This window comes from Castanea sativa, chromosome 2 (genome assembly GCF_040712315.1).
Source record: "Castanea sativa cultivar Marrone di Chiusa Pesio chromosome 2, ASM4071231v1".
Classification (NCBI taxonomy): Eukaryota; Viridiplantae; Streptophyta; class Magnoliopsida; order Fagales; family Fagaceae; genus Castanea; species Castanea sativa.
Genome location: NC_134014.1, coordinates 30,566,064 through 30,579,752, shown reverse-complemented (window position 1 = coordinate 30,579,752; position 13,689 = coordinate 30,566,064). Strand labels below are relative to the sequence as shown.

The window sequence follows — 13,689 nt, the reverse complement described above, 5'->3', positions numbered from 1 at the left end:
GTATAGGTCGATAAGTCTATACCAAAGGCCTCTTTGTTCATTCAGCAAAACAAAAACAATTAAAAAAAAATTATAAACTAGTTGGTATCTCATGGAGTTTTCAACATATTTTCCGTTATATAATTATCAAAAAAATTAAATCCTTTCCCAATAATACAATGTCATATACATCTTACTACTTTATTACTCATTATTTTGTATTAGATAAGGATTCTATTCTCTCAGTCCTCTCCATTTATATTAGATCATGGAGATAAATATTATAAATATGTATGTCAAATGTTAAATTCTTTAATATTTTGAATGTCGTGACTCGTGGCACTCTCTATGTTGTTAGATCCACAAAAATAAAATCTTCATTATGAAAAATGAATCTCTACTATAAGTGAAATGATATTTTCATCATAATTTCCTGATTCAGTAGCAATTAAAAGTTAATGAAATCCAAATTCAAAAAGAAAAGGCAAAAAGTTTATCAAATCCCCCTTCCCTTGGTGTGGCACTGGTATCTATCTTTTTCCTTTTTTTTTTTAGAGTTTATTATGGAAAATTTATACTCCCTGAAGTTGTATGACGTCCTTTTATCTTAAGTAGATACAGTAGAAAATGGAGAGGATCAGAGGAAGAGGAAAATATATAGTATTAACTTGATAAAGGAGCGAGGAGAGCTTCTATACAACTGAATTTTTGCATATGTATTAAATCTTTCCTTTGCACAAGTTTCTACCCTCACAAACAGAGAGAATGTAAACGAGAAATACAGTAATTAATTAGAACTTCTGTCAAGCTGTTCATTGCCTAAACTTGATGCACACCCAAAAAAAAAAAAAAAAAAATCAAGATTAAACCAACTGGTGCTTCTCCCTGAGTATAATGGAGAAACAATACAGACCCAATATTACGTCTCCTGAACAAAAAAAATACATTGTCATCAAACCTCCAAGAAAGAATTAGCCATCAAGAACCCCATGTACATCGCCCACCAACTCTTCTTTGATTTATGAAGAAAATACCAGGAAGGAAGAAGAAGAACAACAACAAAAAAGGCGGTCACCTTTTGTCCAAAAACTGTGATCTTCAGGGTGACCTCCAACTCTTTAAGCCAATGTCATTGTGTTTCCTTGATGGACCAGAAGCAGGTATAGGTATTCTTCTCGGCAAGAACCCCAAGAAGTGACCTGAATACTGAGACTTTGGCTTGAATTTGAAGACATTTGTGACTCTTGAGCCATGACAATTGCCAACAATGAAGACCAACAACAAGAACAGCCAAATGAGTCGAACTAAAGGCCTTCTACATAAGCCCATGTTGAAAAACTAAGACGGAGAGAGCGATGGCGTGGAGGGTGAAGTTGGAGTGGGATTGTGTTTGAGGATTTTGATTGGCAAAAGGTATTGAGGGCAGGAAACATGGGCAATTGAATACAGATTTTTAGTGTATTACATTGAAGCTTTTTGGGGTGTCCTTGTCCGTGTGTGCAGTGTAAAAGCTGATGGAAGTAAAAAAAAAATATGACTTTAAGAACTCAGATATACATCTACAAGTAGAACTGTAGAAGTGATGTTGGACTTGGAAGGTGAAAGTTGGAAAGCTCGGGAGAAAGCTTTTTTGAATGGGTCTTATGGGTTAGAGTGATTGTAATGATAAACTCAAAAAAAAAAAATAAAAAACCTTTTACTATATGTCAAATGCTAAGAAAAGCAAGAGATGGAGCAAAGTGAAGGGAGAAAAGGAAATGGCAATGTCATCTTTTTGAGGTTAGGTGAGTGTTTGGTCCCACAATACATTAATGGCCGACTAAGGAACTGCGTGGGGCTGTTGTTTTAGACCCCCATAACAGGAAGACTTGTCCCTTTGCCACAGTACCTTTGGTAGGCCTTTCATATGATATAATTCTCTCTCTCTCTCTCTCTCTCTCTCTCTCTCTCTCTCACCCTCTCTTTAATTTGTCAAGCAGTTAACCCATTAGCTCAAGCAAAATTTATTTTTTATAAAAAAAAGTACTCATAGCCCATTCCCCTAATTAAAGGAACTGCAATGCATATGCACCGTCAGTCTACTCAAACAGTAAGAACAAATCTTTCACTACGTAGTACGTACAGCTTACCTCAATCTATCGCCATTCCCTCACTGTTTCATTTTTACCCGTCCATTCCATACTTGCTGTTTCAGTGTTTCTCATTACCATATACTTGCTGTTTCAGTGTCTCTAATCTCTATTATGGGGACATGGGGGGGTGATGTGGAGGCTTGTCCTATAACTCCAAATTGTACACAAGACAACAGATGTAAGATTTTGACAATTCGGAATTTGGAAGAGACTGTCATTTCCCCATTTGCAATGATCCCGCGTACATGACAAGAGGGATTCACGTATTAAACTTTATTTTCTAACAAAAAGTGTTTCTCCAAATCTCTCGCAATAATGTTTGACCATCACTCTTCATATCACATCATAAATAATCCATAATATAAATTCGCATCAAAGAGGTGCTAAGCATTCGCATCAAAGAGGTGTTAAAAATTTAACTTTAAATACCTTAAAAAATTAGTTTATTTATTTTAAAAACTCACTTTACAATACATCATATATTAAATATTCTATTTTTACACATATAATACAACTTATTAAAATAATATAAATTACCCAATATATTAATTTTTCTATAATCTGTCTCTCTTCCTCTCCAACCCATAAAAATAAATGAATTAAATATTAGTAGTAATATGTTACTATGGTGTTTGAAGTGCTAAAATTTGTAGTTTTAGCATCTTTGATTTTATTTTTCTTTTTTAGAATACTAAATATCTTTAATGTGGTTTCTATGCACGTTTGTGGAAAAGAAGGAATATCGTTAACCTAATACATGAACAACACGTGCTACCAATAAAACAATCAAGTTCATACGTAATACGGTATAAATTGTATCGAATTTCCTACTTACTATGAACTTTAAACACGATACCAACACTATTTAATCAATATGTATGGGAACATAAAAATACTGAAAGATGTAATTTTATTTTAAAAAAAATATTATAGATTAACATAGTAATGAATGTAATTTTTTTTTTTTTATATAGATAAGGTAGAATTTCAACACATGATGTCAATTTTATAATGATTGTTCTTTATCAACAGGCCAAGATATCAGTCAATTTTTAAAGTAAGTGGGGTTTGAACCCTCAATTTCTTATTCAATGCCAAAGATTTTATCAATTAAGCTAATTAAAATCCACGATAAATGTAATTAGTACTATATTAATAACATCGTAAAAAATTCACAATCTTGTTTAGAAAAGTTGAGGTGAGATGTAATTGGTAGGATTTTCAATCCCTAACTGATGGAGACTTGACAACACCATCCCACCTAGAGCCACCCAAATCAAAATCATCTAATTCAAGCATAAAGGCAGTCAACGGCAGATCTCAGACTTCAATAATGGATGTCGGCAGCTCAACTTCGACTAAGCTCGATCGTTGTCCACTAAGGTGCGATCCAACTTAACCAGTGGTTATTCGTGGTAAATAGCAGGTCTTTCAACCGAAAACCGGATGTCATCCGATTAGTTGCAAGTTGGGCACAAACTTGACTTAGACCGACCCATGGACACCCGTAGTATTGGTGTCAAGAGCCAAACCACCCTTTAACTTGGGAGGTCCAAAATATTTCTTAATATCTATAGTATTATATCTTTTTTAAATATGAGACACTAAAATTAAGAGTTAAACTCTCAAAAAATAAGAGATACCCCCTCCCTAAATCATAAACAACTTCCACAATTTTTACAAATATCCTTTTCTACGTCTTGATTTCATTGTTTTTAAAATAAAATAAAAAAAATTTAATGGTGTGTGATGAGATGGGTAACAGTTGTATAACAAAGCAAATCTTAGATGGGTAGAATGAAACTTTTCAAACTATGGATAGGCAACGTAAAATCGGCCCAAACCACAAATAGATAAAGTGTAATTAACCCCCTTTTTGTGCTAAGTAATAATTAAAGACAATGAGAAAAGTAGATGAAAATCCTTTAAAGGGTCTCTTCTCCACATTTTTCTTTTTGAGTTAAGACTTTGTCCCATATTGTTAAAGATAGAATCGAATGTCACCTTTCTAAGTGTTTAATCTATCTTGCAAATTAGAGGACTTCTTTTATGTGATATTTGGTACGGGAGAATCCGCATTACTCCTGATATTCATATTCCTAAGAATGTGATTTATTGCAATTTGTATACATAAGAATATAGTTATTCCTGTGTTTGGTTTCATTGAGAATCTCTTAAGATTCCTAGGAATGTGAGATGATAATATTTGGTTTATTCTCAAGAATCTTAAATGAATTATTTATTTTTTCCCATTCTATCCTTAAATTTGAATATGAACTACCAAGTCTTTTAAAAAAAAATATTCCTCTAAATAAATAATGAAAAACAAAATATAAACTACTAATAATTTGTTGAGCAACACACACACAACAGCAAAAGTGAATACTTGGTAATAATGGAGGGCCCCCTTCAAATTTTTTTTCCACACATGAAACCTAAATAGAACTTTGTTAAAAAATATATCAACAGAGTTGTTTATCCTATTTATGTTATTTTGGCGGGAAAAGATAAAGACAAGAGAAAAGATATTAAAGATTTATTTTATATTTTATCTTAATTGCTTAAATAATAAGGAAAAATGGTTAAATTGTTAATTTATAAAAAATACAATTTCTTTTAAGTTTGGGAATCTGGATACCCACCTGTTTTAAAAGAAATACACATTCCCACTAAGAGGGCTTTAAATGGGGAATCTAAATTCTCTTGACATCTGATTCCTTAGTATAATTTGCAACTAAATATGAGAATTTTTAAATATTTCTGAAAATCATAAAACATTATCCCGTACCAAATGCCTGATTAGAGTAAGAATGGGGTTTATATGTCTTATAAATTACACTTGTAGTTTGATTTGATGTGTTGTTATTTGTATTTAAAAAGTTGTCATTGTTGTTGTTTTTATTTATTACTACCCACGTTAATTTTTTTTTTTTTAAATTCCAAGGCGCTTATCTTTAAATAAAAAATATAATAATTTAAGTTGTAATTAGAATCAATTATAATTTACATATAAAATGTATGGCATGAAGTTTGAATTTTAAAATTCTCAATTTACCTCTTTAACCATAATTTGTCCTATTATTTATGAGAGATGTTACGTCTACAATATTTTTACAATAAATAGTAGGTGGTTAATTGTTACTTGTTCAAATTTGAACTTAACACAAAGATTATTTTTTTACCTCAACAATAACAACCGGTAACAACCTGCCGCTTATGATTTGTTGTGAAACTGTTATAAAAATATTGTGGACATATCATTTTTCGTTATTTATAGTTTAAGTATAAAATGCATGTCCTAATCTTATGAATTTTGCATTTTAAATTTCTCAATACAGTAATTTTCTTATTTTTAAATCATTTATAATTATATGATAGGAAAATTTTGAAGTATACTATAGTGGGCACTGAAAAGTTCTATTCTAATTATATTATTATTATTATTATTATTTTTACTCAGCAAAAAATAATATTATTATCTAGGTATGATTAGAATATAACTCTTTGTTAACTACTTTTTCTCTATTTCCAAAACTACCCCTATTGTTGTTTAGTTCAAATCGATTTTGTAAAAAACAAATGTCAAATGCTTATAAGACAAATTATAATAAAATAAAATAGATAAAGAGTGAAACAACCAATTTAAAGAATAATAATAATAATAATAATCTTTTAAATATATCTAACTCTTTCACTTTTTCTTTTTGGCAAGAAAATGTTATCAATACTTAAATAAACCATATTTTTTATATTGATCAAAAATAGTTTTAACTTATTTTTTCTGATGTTAATAAATTCTAGAAAATGCAAAAAACTATTTTCACCAAAAAAAAAAAAAATTATAGAAACAACAGAGCATAAAGAGTACAAAATACAAGTCTTGTAGTAAAGTAACCAGACACATCAAAATGAATACAGTAGTCAGTGGAGAACTCCTTAAGGGAATGGGGGAGGGAAATCTATGTTGACATGCTTAACTAGTAATCAACTTAAAATGACTTAATTAAAATAAACAAATGTCATTTTTCTCTAGAATAAATTTGAATGTTCTAAATATAATTAAGAAATTGGTGTCTTATGTCTGTTGATAAAGCGAACGTTATAAGTTGAAAGTTTATTGCATCTATTAAAAAATCCTTATAAATTAAAAGGTTTTCTTTTCTTTTCCTCTTTCATTAGAGAACTAATGGATTTTTGTGCTACCCCCCCCCCCCCCCTCCCTTCCTTTTTGATATAGGCCAAAATCAACCTTAAATCTCTTAATTGACAAAGGAAACTTTATTAGTTAATTAATAAAATCTTCAAAGCTCAATGCTTTTCATTTTAAATGATGGAAACAGATCATCCGAATGGTGGGAGTGGGAGATGACATGTTTTTTTGTGGAACAATATGATACCTATTGTTAGTGATGATGCCGAAGAAATCACCAGTAAGCTGCGAATACTCCTTCGATTGAAGCAACACCTACGAAGAGAAAGTAGGTGATCGACAGAGAGCACCGGTGTGGTGCCGGCCAAAGACCCTCCGACGATCAAGTTAGAGCCTTTAAAACAACCCTAGAGTGCCAGAGTTGAGGTAATTGTGCGTACCTTTTGTCATGAGGGTTTTTGGGGTTTATATAGTGGTGTAGAGCCGAAATAAACGCCTTGGCGAGGAAGTACTTTCCTTTTAGAAGAGCAATTCGCGGATCTTTGCATATCGTATAGAGCTCTTTTCCTTATAGGGATCCTTTTGACTAAGACCAAACGTGTAGCGAAAGAACTTTCCTTATATTCACGTATGTAGAAGTCAAGATAGATTAAGAATGGAGGTTGGATTACCCCTTCAGCTTTTTTTTGCCTAGGTCGTCAACCAATGTGCACCTCCTATACCGCCGTCAGCCTAGGTACATCTCAAAGATATCGTCAGCTAAGGACCTTCTCACCTTGGCCGTCAGTCTTGACTTCGCTATCTTGATCCCTTTAGCCTAACGTCGTCACGTAAGGGGTGTGGCCTTGAATGTCAAAAGAGGTGTCAATGACAGTAGTTGACGAATAGCGTATTTCCGTCAGCTTCTTAACGTGCAGTCAGTATGTAATAAGTGCATTTCCGTCAGCTTCTTAAAGTGCCGTCAGCTTGTAATAACGTCACTATCAGTTAGAAATTGACCTAAGAGCAACCACATCAGTTCTTTCATTTTACACATCCATTTTTACACTAAAAACCTACTTTTTCTATTTTACATATCCACTCTTACAAAACACCCACATCAATTCATCTATTTTACCACTACTTCTAATTAAATAATCAATTTCCTTAAATTTTTTATTATATCTCTCAACCACCCCCCTTTAATACTCGCGCTCTCTCTCTCTCTCTACCCATTATTTCTGAATAGACATTCTCTCTCTCCATACCCATCTCTCTACACTCTACCCATCTCTCTATGCTCAACTCTCTCGGTCAGATCCGACCACTCTGGCCTTGCTCCGACACCGCGACCACCCGCCCCACCACTCTGGCCTTGCTCCTGGGCCGCGCCACGGGGTGTCGTGGCCCGTCCATGCTGGCGCGGGAGAAGGCCCAGGCTTCGATCCAGTCAAGACTCACGAGCTTCGATCTGTGTATCTCTGTGTTTTTTTTTTTTTTTAGCAAGTGTATCTCTATGTTGAGCAAGCACCGATCTGTGTTTTTTGAGCAAGTGTATCTTTGTGTGCATCTGAGAAAAAAGAAAAAGATGAGCAGTTACTAGGTTTGTTGAGCACGGAGAAGAGAGAAAAAAAAAAAGCGAATAGAAATTAATAAAATAATAGATAAACGAGCTACAATAACCGTGTAAATATACACAGTTACTATAGCTCATGGATGGTTTTGCACAATTTTACAGATTTTTACACCCACTGATGTGGGTGCTTTTTTGCTCAAAATGTGTAAAATTGGTAGTTTTGTCTATTTTAGAAGACTTTAGATCAACTGATGTGGTTGCTCTAAGTGTTGGGAATATACACGAATTTTCAAATTTGTGAGATACATAAAAAAAAAAATAACATATACACAAAGGCAATCATATAGTATAAGAAATTATGTGATTCAACAATTTGCCTATGTTTACGGAGATAAAGTGATTTTATTATTTTTAGGAAAATTATTTAAAGCGCTGCAGTACAGTTTTTCTCTCTTGAACAACATGACCAAACTCTAATTTGAAGCAATAATATTTATATTCTACACAATTGATCAATAATGGGTTAAAAACAGGCAATATATATATTGTGGGGAGTAAAAGGACCCAAATGGGCATATGGGCCTTTGGACTGTAGCATGAAGGGCCAACCTACTTCAGAATTGAACTCTACGAATTGGCCAATACGCCGAGGGTCCAAGGTTACAGCCGAGGACGAGCTTATCCTCGGACAAGCCCTAGAGAACTCAAGATTTCATTATAAAGGTCAAGGCACAACTCTGGAAAGACTAGTGGTTAAAAGGGGACATCCTGAATTTTCTATATGCACCAGTATTAAAGAAAATATCAAGAGTAAAGGCTGCCACCTCCGCATTAAAAGCTCTGCACCTACCTCCTTGGCCGCATTAATGGGGAGGTGACCCCTGAACAGTGAGGTGGAAATTTCTAGTCACTGTTCAAAAAGTATCAGGGAAGGAAGTATAAAAGGGGGGTAAAGGCCAAAGAAAAGGGGGGGGTGAAAACGAAGAAAGAAATTAAGAAATTGTAATCTTGAAGTAAGAAAGAGAAATAATAAAGAAGTAGTCCTCGGCTCGAGTCCGAGGAGATCCATTTGTCATTATCGTTCGTTATTTACTTGTGTTTGTTTATAAAAGCCTGTTATCAAGCTTCCAGTACTTCTAACCTAGGTTTCAAGCCCACACTCTACAAATTTTATTGTTTAAGGCTCATTGAACCTGAGCCCGTGATTGTCCTTGAATCCAGATGCAATTGTGCACTTACATATATATATATATATATATATATAATTAAAAATCGTAATACTTTTATATCGGTCATAATTCAAATTATACAAACTAATAACCTAACACCCTGATCCACTACCAGCAATAATTTATTAAGATGACTAGATGATGAGATCATATTGTTTAGCACAAGAAATGGACAATTCATTTCAGATTTTGTACAAAACCATCAAAATCTGGTGCCCCGCTTTGTAGAGACCCGGCTAAATGGCTAAACGAATATGAGCACATGACCCCAAGGGAGGGGCGGGAGAACAGTGTGTACACAGTTACTTGACTGAGGGATTGAATTTTTGAAGCCTAGGTTGTCCCACTGATTTGATAGATGGTTAGATTGAAACCAATGCCTATGTAATAAAAGCTTAAAACCTGTTGCATCACATGTTCTTCTTTTCCTTTTATGATGTATGTTGCATATCTTGCTGAGAACGTGAGAAGATTCAATGATTCGTCCGTGTCTTCCGTTGAGGCTGGAATACTAGTCATGGGGTAGGTTATCAAACTTATTGAGATTGGAGAAACTCTTAAAGGTCAAATATTCTTACCGATTGAAAAGTAAAACGAGTACAAAGTCAAATAGTTCAATCTCAAAAAAAAAAAAAAAATAGTAGCAGTCAAACAGTGAATTTTATTTTTTTTAAAACTAAATCTTATAGTAGTTTTTTTGTATACACGGTTATTATGTTTAACAATCTATATATATATAGTATACACTTTTAAAGTTTATATAATAATATTATAAAAAAAATAAAATTTAGCTACAAAATTGGTTGTCGCTTTAAACCTTACTCAATATCTTTTTAGTAGAAGTAAATTTTGATAAATTCACCATTGAATTACATCTTCTTCTTATATTCTTCATACTTGCAAAATTTCAAGAATATTAAAGATCAATAACTATGTCATCAATAATTTTTTTTTTTAAATTGCAAGTTTTGTAATTTAAAATTATGGATAAAATATAAGCTTATAGATCATATAGTAAATAATATTTGATTGACACAAAATTTGACATGTGTATTAAGAATGTAAAGAACATGTAACTCAACGGTTAGATTTTCAAAATATATAGTAATATTTATTTTATTAAATGAGTTTGTAACTTTAAACTACAACCAATTTTGTAACTAAATTTAAATTTTGTCCTATAAGAAATCAATAAAAAGAGAACTATTTTATATTATTACTAGTTCATATAGGCGCAAGCACTCGTCTGTGTGTTTCAACTCCCCTTGATGCATGATCATATTCATGTGCATGTGCATGTTCATGTTGGCATCCAAACATATAAACCCTAATCTTGATCCAATCAACCTAAGCATGTGAGACATGTTATCTATCAACTGACTTAAACATATGAAAACTAAACTAAAAAGAACCTAAAATATGTATTTAACTTAGCAAAGTAAAAAGAAGACAAGAAACAAACAAGTTATGGAATTTTGGGATGAGCCTGCTTGTGCATGCAGAAGCATGCTAGTGGAGTTGCATGCACAGGGACGACCCTACATATGTAACCTGAGCCAAAACCCAAACATGCATTAGCCAAATAAATTACATCCTAAGCTATCCTAACATGCTCCTAATTATCAAAGCAATAAACTTAAGATGATCAAAGCTATAGAACATCAATAAAACTAAAAGAATAGAAAGGAAAATGTAAGAACGATACCTCAAACAAAGAGATCTTTGGAGCTTGATTTTGACTGTTTCTCTTAGTCAATCTAAAAGACACAAAAACAATGGATTAGTAAGCTTTAAATAGAGGGCTTATACCAAAAATTGTCCTAACTAAGAAAAATTTAATTTAGAAGGTATTTTAAAGAAAACTCCTATTTAAATCCCTATTTTCTAGTATATTCGGTGTGTTTTGGGAAAAGAGTGGTGCATGGCTCTTCCCAAGCGATGTGGGATTATCTTTACACATGTTTCCATAAAAAATATTTCCTTATATAGCTTCTGCAACCCTACCTATGTGAACATACCCAAAGGCTGTGGGCACATGGTTAGTGCCTACGTGTGTGGGTTCTATATCTGTGTGTGCAATAATAGGGTTTCTGCAAGGTTATTAAACATCAAAATATCCTTCAAGTTAAAGAGTTTACTTAACTAAGCCATAGAACAATCATGGATCCTTTTAGTGATATCGTCATTAGAATATGGGGGCTTGAGTTGTAAGGGGTACAAAATGAAGTGTCTATAGTTGCCTCTTTTGATCTATTAACTTTGCTGATGGAATTAAAGTAAAATGAGACAAACCATTTTTGTTTCAGCGTACAGCTTGGAATTGCCCATGCACTTAACAAACAACACACATAAATGGAGCAAATGTGACTCTATGAGTCGCGTGAGATTCGTATGTCCGAATTCCCAACGGGTGCTATTAGGGAAACAAGTAGCAACATGCTCTCAATTCTTGAGCCTGGTTGCCAATTATCAAGAAAATGGTGAGTGACTCGCTATCCCTGAGTTACTAAAAAAGAAAAACAAGCATGGCCAACGGCCTCAAGATGGGGAGATCACTCCACCACCTACAAACATCATACAAGTCAGACAAGACATGTAGAAGAGAAGGGTGCTTTTACAAATGAGTAAGAAGACTTTTCTGGGAAGGTAGAACTATTACTTTTGTCTCTATCTTATCTCTTTGGCTCTCGCCTCTTTCTCTATCTTAACTTTGTGGCTTTTGCCTTTGTTTCTATCTTATCTCTATATCTTTGGTATCATTCCACTAGGGATTTTTTTTTTCTTTTCTTTATGTTCTTTAGAGGCCTCTAAGGGTATGTTTAGTTGGGGTGAAAACAAAGAAGATGGATAATAGGGAGAGGAAAATAGGGTGGAAAATGACATTTTTCACTGTTTGGTTGAGAGGGAGAAGGGGAGAGAAAAGTGGCGGGGCCCAAAAGTTTTCTCTCCTCCCCCTTCAAAATACAATTTCTCCAAATTGGAGAGAAAATTGGAGTGAAAAATGGGAAAAATATTTGGATAAAATTGCCCCCACCTCTTTTAATGTTTCTGGCTCTGTTTTTTCTTTTTTCTTTTTCTTTTTTTTTCCCTTTTGACTTTTCCTTTGTTACGCTAGCTTTTTGTTTTTGTTTGTTTTTTTTTCTTAATTTTTATTTTTATTATTTTTTTAAGAAAACACTTTTGGATGATTTCTTATGCTATGTTTTGAAATGTCCACTTTCATCTATACACAATTTTTTTAAAAGTATAATGTATTACTTTTTATTTTATTTAAGAGGGATATTATGGTAAATTTATACAAACCTTATTTTCAACTAAACCAAACAGTTTTTCATCCCTCAACTTTTCTACCCTCTCAACCAAACATAAATGAGAAAAACTAAAAACTTTTCTATCCTCCCACTTTTCCATCCTCCATCTATTTTCTATCCTCTCACTTTTCCATCCTCCTAACCAAACGGGCCCTAAGGAATTTTTTTTTTTGGAACATGTTCAACTTTGGACGAAATATGTGCACTAAACCCGAGACTTTTATATGATCACGACAAAAATCTCACTCTTGAGGGCTTTTCCTAGGGTTATAGGAGGTTCATTTGCAAATTCTAATTTGAAAGGGGTGAAGATAGTGAATCCACTCTTGTAAGGACCAAATTGCAAACTTTGACGTTATCTGAGTAAAGTTCACTCTGAAATGGGCTAAATTGCAAATCTGGGGCAAAATTGTGAAATTTCCACTCTTTTAGGGACTAAAATGCAAATATTGGAAAATATTGCTTCATTGGGGATTAAAATGGTAAAATATGATAAATGGACTAAACTGCAAATTATGAGAAATATCCACTCTGGAGGGACTAAATTATGAATTCTGAAAAATATCCCCTTTTAGCGGGACTAAACTATAAAAATCTTGGAAATGTCCACTCTAGAGGGACCTAATGCAAATTCTGAAATCTGGGAGGTTTAATTTATTATTTTTTACATAGAGTCTGTTTGGATAGAACTTATTTTGCTGAAACTGAAAACACTGTAGCAAAATAATTTTTAAATGTGTGAATAGTGCTGTGGGACCCATTTTTAATGAAAAAGTTGCTGAAAAATGAAATTTGTGGGACTCATGAACAGTGCATTTGTGCACTGTTTATGACAGAAAAGTCAATACATGCGGCTGGGTTTAAAAAAAAAAAAAAAAAAAACAGAAGCAAAAACACAAACATGGACGCAGGAACGCGGATCCAAACGCCCTCATAGTGGTTCATACGTTATACCTGCTAGCACGATGTCCCTCAAAGGCTCAAACGACTTGTTGATGAATTTGATGGCTGAATTTTTTTTTTTTTTTTGCTGAATAATTTGATGGTTGAATTTACTCGTTATAATGATTGGCTTTCCTATTCATAAATCTTTCGCGTGACTTCCAGAGGAATTTGTGTGTGTGTGGGTCCTTGTGAAAGGATGAATGTTGTCCTATAGCTTTCTTGATGTGATGATGAAGAATTTGATGAGTGACAATGTGTGTACGTGAATGTGTTTAAAGAATTAGAAGAGTGGTGTTGTAGGAGCAAACTAGGATGTTTAGTTCGTTATGATATTACATTTCGCTATAATATTATATTATTGTAATTTTACATTAATGTAATTTCAATA

General features: G+C 33.2%; 1 long non-coding RNA gene across 1 annotated transcript; it reads right to left on the bottom strand.

The window, feature by feature from the left end:
- Window positions 1-10,099: 10,099 nt before the first annotated feature.
- Window positions 10,100-11,612, bottom strand: LOC142623657 (uncharacterized). The gene is made up of 3 exons (XR_012842177.1): window positions 11,338-11,612; window positions 10,751-10,802; window positions 10,100-10,596 (listed from the first exon to the last, which is right to left on the bottom strand). It is a non-coding gene; the product is annotated as an uncharacterized LOC142623657 (long non-coding RNA).
- Window positions 11,613-13,689: the final 2,077 nt, after the last annotated feature.